The sequence below is a fragment of the Lontra canadensis genome, unplaced genomic scaffold, assembly GCF_010015895.1.
Source record: "Lontra canadensis isolate GAN:19392208 unplaced genomic scaffold, GSC_riverotter_1.0 scaffold27, whole genome shotgun sequence".
NCBI classification, from domain to species: domain Eukaryota; kingdom Metazoa; phylum Chordata; class Mammalia; order Carnivora; family Mustelidae; genus Lontra; species Lontra canadensis.
In genome coordinates, this window is record NW_022631021.1 from 22086313 (window position 1) to 22096809 (window position 10497).

Below are 10497 nucleotides of genomic sequence, written 5' to 3' on the forward strand. Positions count from 1 at the left end.
TTGACAAAATAAAGATAACTTATGTTGGGGAGCTGCAGTCAGTAAAAACATTTAAGCAGCATTTGAGCTGCAGTAGTAAACTGGTACAAGTATGTGGTTTGTTAATAGAGTCTTCTTGGCTCTGAATTCCTGATCTGTGGTAATAAGGATGTCTCTTTAACTCCTGTTACAAGAATAGTTCCTTTGACATGGAATATTTATCTCCTGCTTTCAGAAGACAAAGAGGCTAGTGGTGCATCCTTCTTGTGTTGGCTGTTTCTTAAGTATCTTTTAACTCAAAACCGTCAATATGACCAAATGGGAAACTTTGGGGATGCTTGCCCTTGGTCCCAATATATGTGATGTCCTCGTCATCTACTAAGATGAAAACTGACTTTAAGCAACATTGCCCAGAACAACCTTATCAACAACAGCAACACTGAACAAAATTATAAAAAGAGAGCTATTTATATGTAGTTTTTTTTTAACCAGTAGTCTCTGTATCCTTTCAACTGTATATAAATTAGTCCCTCTTATCTCTATTATTGGTTTTGTATTGTAAGAGACAAAACATAAAACCTCTCTATAGTATAACCTAATATTGTCAATAAAGAATCCAGTAATATTCATTCACACTAACATTTTCGGTCCTGTGTCCTATCTACATTTTACATTTATTTGCATTTTATTTCATCCTTCCCTCCTCCTCTCTTCATGTCACTAAACATTAATTCAACCAGTGCTATAAGGCAGACAGTATGGTCTGTGCTGTGGATACAAGGAGAAATGAAGTCTAGTTCCTGGCCTTGTATTGTTCATGTCCTATAAGAAAGACAGTGTTTATTATCAGTTCATTATATTAAAATGTGAAATATAAACCAAGGGGGGGTGGTTAGAAGCAGAGAGGGGGTGACTAACTTTATCTAGAAATTCTGGAGAGGTTTCGCAAAGGAAACCATATTTAATACTGAAGTGTGAGAAATGTTGTTTGCCAAAGAAAGATTGTGTTCTAGGGAGTGAAGGAAGCATCACCATCAGGAATAGGTAAAACAGACACTAATGGGATTAAAACACAGGTTTTAATACAGTGCTGCCAAAGGGACTCCCCACCTGTCTCCTGACATCAAAGGGCCCCAAATAAATCAGCTCTATTTATCCCCGCTTGAAGAAATTTTAAAAGATGGAAGCATTTAAGCATTTAAAAGTTTGGAAATTTAAATTTGGAAATTACTATAAGAAACACAACCAATAATCATTTGGAGCAGTGAACAGGCAGATTAATTAAGTTGAGGATTGATAAGAAGGCCAGAGTCGCTTAGCTCAACGCCATGCTGGGGACTCAAAGCCTTTTGCACAAGAGTAGGTGAAATGGTCAGATGGTAGAGAAGAGAAGCTTCCAAGACTCCTTGATACCAGAGCTCCATGAATTGTGGTCCGAAAGCCCATTGGTGAAGCCTTGACCAGGACTACAATTAAACTGAGAGAATAAGAATATAATGGTTGATAGGATTATGAAAATTGGAATGTTTAGTAAGTCCTATATAAAGAAGTTTTTTCCCTTTAGCTGAATGTCTTATGGGAATGGATATTATGTCATACAGGGCAATATTTCCCTGATCTAGTATGGTAAAACCAAGATCTGTTGAAGTCCTAAAGGGGGCCATGGCTAGAAATGTAAGGGTTGCTGGAATTAAGGTAAAGGTTTATAGCAGAACTGACATATTTGAACTGGCTTTTTGTGAAGCTGTTGTGTATCTCTTACCTGATTATATTATGGGGATGGACGTTGTATCTGATTGGAGAATATTTCCCCCATCAAGTACTGTAAAACAGAAGGCATGTAAATCAGCACTTCGAATGATGCTTACTGGATGTGCTAAAAGAATGAGTGAGGGAATGAATGAATGCATGCATTTATTGCATTTTAACTTATAAATCTTCTCTCTCCATGACTTTTTAAAGACCATGGAAGAAGTAGCTTTATATGTTATATGTATATTTGCATGTTAATTAACAAAAACAGTTCTCTCCTCATTTTGCCTTTAAATTGTCTTTAGAGGGCGCCTGGGTGGCTCAGTGGGTTAAGCTGCTGCCTTCGGCTCAGGTCATGATCTCAGGGTCCTGGGATCGAGTCCCGCATCGGGCTCTCTGCTCAGCAGGGAGCCTGCTTCCTCCTCTCTCTCTGCCTGCCTCTCTGTCTACTTGTGATCTCTCTCTGTCAAATAAATAAATAAAATCTTTAAAAAAAAAAAAAAAAGCTTTTAAATTGTCTTTAGATAAGTTCAATAACGAGCCCCAGCTTTAGTAAATATGAACTGAAATACAGGACTTGTGCATATACTTCAATGACAAAATAATTAACTATAAATGCACAGAAAAATGGAATGGAAGTCTCACTAGCTTTTTTATTATTCATCTTCTCAATCAATACATTCTAAAGCTACCAGATTGTATATAGTTTGGTGAGTATTTTTAATACTAAGGACAGATCCTCACACAGAACAGTGGGAAACAACTAATGATTCATATTTTTAGATACCATGCAGTGAAGTTACATGAATAAACAATAAGCAGTTAAATTATTGTTCAATTTTGTCACCCTTCCACGTATTTTTATTTTTTGTTTCAACATGAATGTAGCTAAAAATGCTACACTGAGCAATTTTTGCTTCAGTTTGTTTCCAATCAAACAATCACAGCACCCATATATGAATGAATTAATAAAAATGGATCACAGTTTCCATTCCATTGATACATCAATCCAATATTAATTCTGGATCTCCAAAGCAGATTAGTATATATTATAAATGGAACCATACAGTATTGGTCCTTTTGTGTCGGGTTTATTTCACTTAGCCTGATGCGCTCAAAGTTTATCCAATTTGTAGCATCTGTCAGAATTTTATTCTTTCTTAAGGTTATATTCATTTCGTTTATCCATTCACCCGTGAGTGGTTATTTGATTGTTTCTATCTTTTGGTACTGTGAATAATGCTGCTATGGACATTAATATTAATACCCAAATATTTGTTGTAGTTACTGTTTTCATTTCTTTGGAATTTATATCCAGAAGTGGAATTCCTGGATTGTATGATAACAGTATATTTAGCCTCTTAATTTTCAACCTAAATTGGAGATAACTGTAGATCTTCTGTGGTTGAGAAAGGATCAATTCATGAATATCCATTTTCTAGTCATAGTCCCACAAATGGACTTTTAAAATATTCACAAATAGTACATATAAGAACAGTCTCTTCTTTATATGCCAAGTCTGTGTTCACTGATTTTTATTTGACTTATAAATCATTTAGGAACATTTCACTTTACCACATCACTCTTCCATTTTTTTCCCCCAAATACTAGACTTCCTTTAATAGCAGTTACAAGCCAAATAGAGATTTGCTCAAAGTGTAAAAAAACTTTCCATTTGGTCTACATAACAGTAGAGAAGATGATGTAGATCTATCTATATGTTCTATTTTTCTGAGACAATATTACCTATCATTTTGTTAATGATGATTCAATTATATTACAAATGAAGAGGTCTATCAACAACGTATTAATGAATTGAAAACAATTTCTTTCTTTATTTCTCTGTCTAAATATTAAAGACTAACTTCATGTGTTTACCTATTTGTATAACAGGTGAATTTTGTTATAGGACTAGAAATTAGATAATGAGTCAAGGTATACTTTAAGGTACAGAATTATTCCAAAGTTAGAAGTACCCCCAAGCTAGATAAGGTAGATCAAGGTTTTCATATATTTTTACTTGGCTTCAAGATTTAAGTTCACAGGTCTTTTATCTTTTCCACTAAATGAGAAATAAGAAATCCTTTTGAGCTACAGTTTGCAAAGATTTTAACTTATATCCCTTCTTATCTCTATAACCGATCAATATTTTAAAATTATGTTTGTAGTTTCTTTATTACTGTAAAAATAGTGCATAGTAGTCTTAGAAACTTTGGAAAATAGAAAAATATAGGAGCCATATTTATAATTACACTTTATATTCTATTATATATAGTTATAATTTATAATCAGATAATTATGTGTGGTATATATATCATATCTATGATTAAAATTATATATACAGTTTTAGAATTCCCCAAAGCTCTTAAGGAGCAATAAACCTCTCAAAGGAAAATGATCCTTATGGGTGAAAAGTCAATAAAAGGAGCATTGTTTCAGATTAATTGAATGCACATGAGTCTCCTTTTTTATACTATACATTTGTAGACCTTCTCATTTCTTCCTGCTGCCAGCCTTTATCCATTGGCTCCCTCATAAAAAACAGTCATCACAAGTCACAATATTCTTTAAAAACTGTTTATTGTGGGGGGCCTGCATGGCTCAGTCTGACTCTTGGTTTCAGCTCAGGTCATGATCTCATGGGGGGGGTAGGACTGAGCCCTGCGCTGACTTCATGCTCAATGGATTCTCTCCCTCTGTCCCTCTCCCTGCTCTTGCTCTCTCTCTCTCTTTTTCTTGAATAAATCAAGAAGACTTTTTAAAAATCCTATATTCAACATCAGGAAATATGTTGCATGAATCATCTTTTATTAAACTGGCCATCTAGTTCCTGATGGGCAGAAGTATAGGGGCTGTAAACTGGAGGCTGGTATCAGAACACCTTCAGTGCAGTCATTTTCTGTTGGTCAATGTCTGGCGTCATCTCCATCGCAGCAGCATTTACAGATCCACTGAACTGAAAAAGAATCAAAATACAGCCGAGCCGAGACTCTAGAAGTCACGGACAGCTGAGAGCTTCAGGCCATAAAGGGTCCTAATAAATGGGCCACGTATTTCCTGAAAGGCCAGATGTTAACTGAGCTTATCTTAAAAGCTGGGAGCTGAGATGAAAAATAAAATCATATAAGGAGATTTAACCTGAAGCTTCCTTTTCGTAGATGAGAAGCTGGGTTTGCCATGAATCAGAGGGTCAGAGTCTTGGGCTGTTGGTATGGTATCAGGCAGAGTTCATTCATTGTCAAGGCAGTGCCTTAGCCAAAAGAGTAATCCAATGACAGTTTGATAAGGAGTTCCCATAAAAGTTCTAACATGGAAAGAAGTTGCCAAGTTGTTACACCCTGACAACAACTGCTGATGCGATTTTCCCACATGCAAAATGGTTGAGAAGAAAATATGTTGAATTCAAAAATGTTGACAAGTAGTCACTTAATTTCTTGGTTAGCTTAAAGTGACTTTTTCCCTCTAGAAGTGTGCATGTTTGTAGATAAACAATCTCGTGATTCGAACTTGTAAAAATGCCCTAAATCCAGTGACAGATCCAAAACCCCATTGCACTTTGGTCAGGGTATCCTAATGTGAAATTGTATTTCCTAGATACATTCTTGACAAATATCGCATGCTCTAACTTTACTGTCAGTATGTAAGAAGTCTTCAGGGAATGTTTTGAGTGAATAGTGAGATTAAAGAACACTCTAAAGAGGATGTGGAACTATCAGATTTCTTAGTGCAAACTACAGAAACCAAATCTTTTTAAGGAGAAAACGGGATTCATTGGAAGAAAGCAGTTCACAAAACTAACCGAAGGCTGGAGACTTAAGGTCAGAAAGCAAGCCCCACCAAGGCAGGCTGATTCACAGGCAGAGGAGAGTACAGGAACATTCTAGTTTATTCTCGTTAGAAAGCCATAATTTTTACTCTTCACAAGGAGCCTTCAGGGTGTCAATTCCTGTGCATTTTGCATAACTGTTGCCAAATTATGTAATTCCAGATACGAGGATCCAATAGACAAAGCCAGGGCACAGGCTTAAACTGTTCAAGGGGGACTGGGGAAAATCAGAAATATCCATCCCAGCTTGAGTTTCCATGGTTAGAATCAAGGTGTTTATTTAAAAATTCCCTTGAGGGGTGCCCAGATGGCTCAGTCGGTTGAGCATCTACCTTCAGTTCAGGTCATGATCCTAGGATCCTGGGATCAAGTCCCACATCCAGCTCCAGGCTCCTCTAGGAATCTGCTTCTCCCTCTCCCACTCCCCCTGCTTGTGTTCCCTCTCTCTCGTTCTGAAAAATAAATAAATATAATCTTTTTAGAAGAAAACTAAAGAAAAAGAAGGAAAGGAAGGAAGGAAGGAAGAAAGGAAGATTCCCTCAAATACAGAGTCTTGGATGTGCGTGGCCAAAAATGACAGTAAGAGCAATAATTAATTACATTTATTATGCCCATATTATGTCCTAAGCTTTCTTTTTTGTTGTTTTTTGTTTTTGTTTTTAATAAGAGAGGGCAGTGGGGCTAGGGACAGAGGGAGAGGGAGAGAGAGAATCTTAAGCAGGCTGCAAGCCCAGTGTGGAACCTGATGCAGAGCTCAATCTCACAACCCTGAGATCATGACTTGAGCTAAAACCAAGACTAGGATGCTTAACCAACTGAGCCACCCAGCTGCCCCCCTTCAAGCTTCGTTCTAAGTCTTTCATACACATTACTTTTAGAATCCTCACTATAACTCCATTATGACCCTCTGAACTAATTATTAATCCCCATTTTGCAGATAACAAAACCAATCACAGAATTAGACTTACCCAAGTTCACATACCAAGTAAACTTTGCAGCTGGGATAAGAAGCCAGGCAGGCTGGATTCAAGGCCTGAGGTACTAAGAACTGATCTATATACTACACACTCCAAAATGTTTCCAAATCTCTCCTTTCCCAGCTGGTTATAATCCTGAAGTTTCAGAGTACAGTTTCTATCCTTAGAGTTGTAATCTTCTAATAAGAATCTTTAGCAGTCCTCCATTAAATTATCAAAACATGTGGTTCATCTATACTATGAAATATTTTTTGCCATCTTACAAAATAAAGAGATAAGAGAAAATGGTCAATGGTATTGTAATAGTGTTGTGTGTTGACAGATGGGAGCTACACTTGGGGTGAGCACCACATAACATGTAGAGTAGTTGAATTACTATGCTGTATACCTGACACCAAGGTACCATTGTGTGTCAACTCTGCTTCAGTTGAAAAAAAATAGAAATAAATTTTGTAAAAAGAAGTAAAACTCATACTCTAGGACATATTCATAGGATATATGACATATATCATACTCTAGGACATATAGTTAAGTTTTTAATAGAAGAGTATTATATTGTGATGTTGACACTTTAAAAATAAGATATATGTATATAAAAACATATTGATAAATAAACGTATAGAAGGACATCAGAAAGCTGAACAGCAAACTATTGCTACAGAAGTGGAAGTGAATGGCTAGATGCTCATTTCGATTTTATGTGGTTCCGTGTGGTAGGAATCATTTTTAAAAGGACAAGTTTGTTTACAGCTTTTACAATTTAAAAACTAAAAATGAACATAAATATACTACATATGCATATATACATACACAAGTGTTTGTAGTTCTAGGAAGGGGAGCATTTTTTTCTAGGATGTGAGTAATACCTGAGAGCGTAAGTAGCAGAGAACCAAATATCAGTTAGCCCAAGAATAAGAACAACAGTTTCAGAGTCAGACACATTTGTATTTTAATTTGGGTCCTGGAATTTTCTAAATGATAGGCTTTGGAAGTCATTTCGTTTCCTAGTTTTCCTATTTGCACAATGACAATAAGAAACTTACCTTGCTGGACTGTTGTAAGGATTATAATCAGCATGTATAAAGAGCCTGGCAAGTATCAGGTGCCAGTAGATGTTTAAAAGGGCATCAAATGCTTGCTCAAAAGAAGCATTAGCACCTAAAGTTCAGCAAGCTGACGCATATTGATAAAATGTGGCAGGAAGAGAGACCAAGTTCTGGAAAGTAAAAAAAAAAAAAAAAAAAAAAAAAAAAAAACCTAAAGGCTGTTTTATTTTCTGGGAAGACCTTCAGTTCCAACCTTATCTTTGACAAACAGCTTGCTCAAGCCCATGCCTGCTCTACATGACTTCCCTTTCATTTGAGCTGTACACTCCCTTGGGCCCAACTGCCAGCATACAAATGTGATAGGATCTCCCTGGAACCCAGATCAAACTTTTTTTTTTTTTTTTTAAAGATTTTATTTGTTTATTTGACAGAGAGACAAGGAGAGAGGGAATACAAGCAAGGCACGTGGGAGAGGGAGAAGCAAGCTTCCCGCTGAGTAGGGAGCCCAATGCGGGGCTCAATCCCAGAACCTTGGGATCATGACCTGAGCTGAAGGCAGATGCTTAATGACTGAGCTACCCAGGTGCCCCCAAATCCAAGTTTTTGTCCCCTCCCATCCCTCTCTACTAGCTCCTCCTTCTCTTTTGTACTTTATTTTAATTTTGTACAGGGAAATAGCAGCTACTGCACTCATTTTATTAGTGAGTTTAGGGGAACATATTTGGGATATAATCCTTTCTTGGCAAGACTGTGGAGAGTGAATATTTTTAGACATAAAACTCTTCTCTACCTTAACCAAGTAACAAAAGTTAACATCATCAGGAATGAAACATGTTGATATCATGTAAGCTCTGATATAGTAGGGGGAGAAGCACATTTCATCTCTGTAATATTTAACCCTAAAATCCGTAACTCCAGACTAAGCATGTACAAACATCAGACAAACCCAAATTGAGGGGCTTTCTTCAGAACATCTGACTGATACTCCTCAAAATCATGAAGGTCGTGCAAGACAAGGAGAGACTGAGAGACTGTCACAGGTTATAGGAGACCAAGAAAGCATGATGAGTTAATACAACTTGGATCCTGGATTGAACCCTGGAAATAAGTGTCTGGAGTTTAGTTAATATTGTACCAGTGTTCATTTCCCGGTTTTGGTCATTGTGCTATGATGATGTTAGATACTAACACTAGAAAGAAACTCGATGAAAGGTAATAAGGAACTCTTACCTTTGCAACTTTTGTAAACATAAAATCATTCATACATCATTTGAAAATCTTTTCTGATTCCTAATGTTGATAGGATATAACCATTTTGATGACTTTATTATTTGAATAGAGTATTCTCATTTTTACAATTTATTGTACTTTGATACAGAAGTTTCAAATTTTTCCAAGGAAAAAACCCTGCCCCATATGTGTCAATTTGATAGCTCTTTAAGAGCCTAGAGTTCTCATCTCTTTATGATTTATAAAGTACCTTCACATATACTTTCTTGCCTGCTCTTTCAAACAACTGCTTGAGATGGATAGGAATCCTTGTCCACCTGAAGGATTAAAAAAAAAAAAAATGGTGACAGAGACAGTATAAGAGATTCACTTTATGGTGTAAGAGTTAGTGACAGAGTCTTGTCAAGAACATGGATCAGAACAATTTAACAACACTGAAAAAATTACCTGATGAGCAAAGAATCTGACTAGACATTACTTCGAGTAGGAATTACAAATGGTCCAAAAGGCACATGAAAAGATGTTCAACATCATTCATCATCAAGGAAATACAAATCAAAAACGACAATGACATACGATTTCATACCCACTAGAATGGCTAGGTCAAAAAGTCAGAAAACAGCAAGTGTTGCTGAGGTTGTGGAGAAATCAGAATGTTCATACACTGCTGATGGAAATAAAAACTGGTGCAGCCATTTTGGAAAACAGTCTGGCGTTTTCTCAAACAATTTAATCATGGAATTATCATATGACCTAAAATTCCACCCTTCAGTGTATGAAATGAAAACATGTCAACACCAAAAATTTGTACATGACTATTCATAGTAGCATTATTCATAATAGCCAAAAGTTGGAAACAATCAAAATATCTGTCAATGGACAAACAGTTAAAATATGGTATAGCCACACAATGGGTTATTAATGGGTCATGGAAAGCAATGAGGTACTGAAATATACTATCACATAGATAAAGCTTGAAAAATTGGGTTAACTAAAAAAAAAGAAAGAAAGAAAGGAAAAAGAAAACAGTCACAAGAGAGTTCATGCTATATAATTCCACTCATGTGAAAGTTCAGAATGGGAAAATCAATAGAGACAGAAAGTAGATTAGTGGTTGCTTAGGGAATGTGGGGTTAAGGAAGTGATTGCTAAAGGATATGGGATTGTCCTCAGGCAACAACAAGGTAGTGAGGGAAATAACCATTTTTTAAAATATCATAAAAACAACAAACACCACAGAAACATTGCATATAAACCCACTATGAGAAGTGCTATGAAAGAAAAGATTCAGTTCAATGAGAAATACTAACAAGAACCTGGGTTCAAATGGGAAGCCAAAGCAGGCTTTGCTGAGGAAGAAGTTATAGCTTTTTATCTGAGAACTGAAGGCTGATGTGTGTAAAGTATGGCAGGAAAATGTGTGGAAAGTGTGTTCTATTTAGAACAGTTCGAGTGAAGAGCTAAAAGAAAAAAAAAAAATTTCCCAGATTGTACATGATTCAGCTTATTTCAGTGCAAAGGCTCAAAAGGCAGGCAACAGATCTGAACTCCTCAGTGGTCAATACTCCAATATATCTACTACATTTTGTCATTTTTAAAGTTTAAAGCCACATTGATTTATGATATTGTTTTTATTTTATTTTATGTATTTTTTATTATGTTCAGTTAGCCAACATACAGTACATCA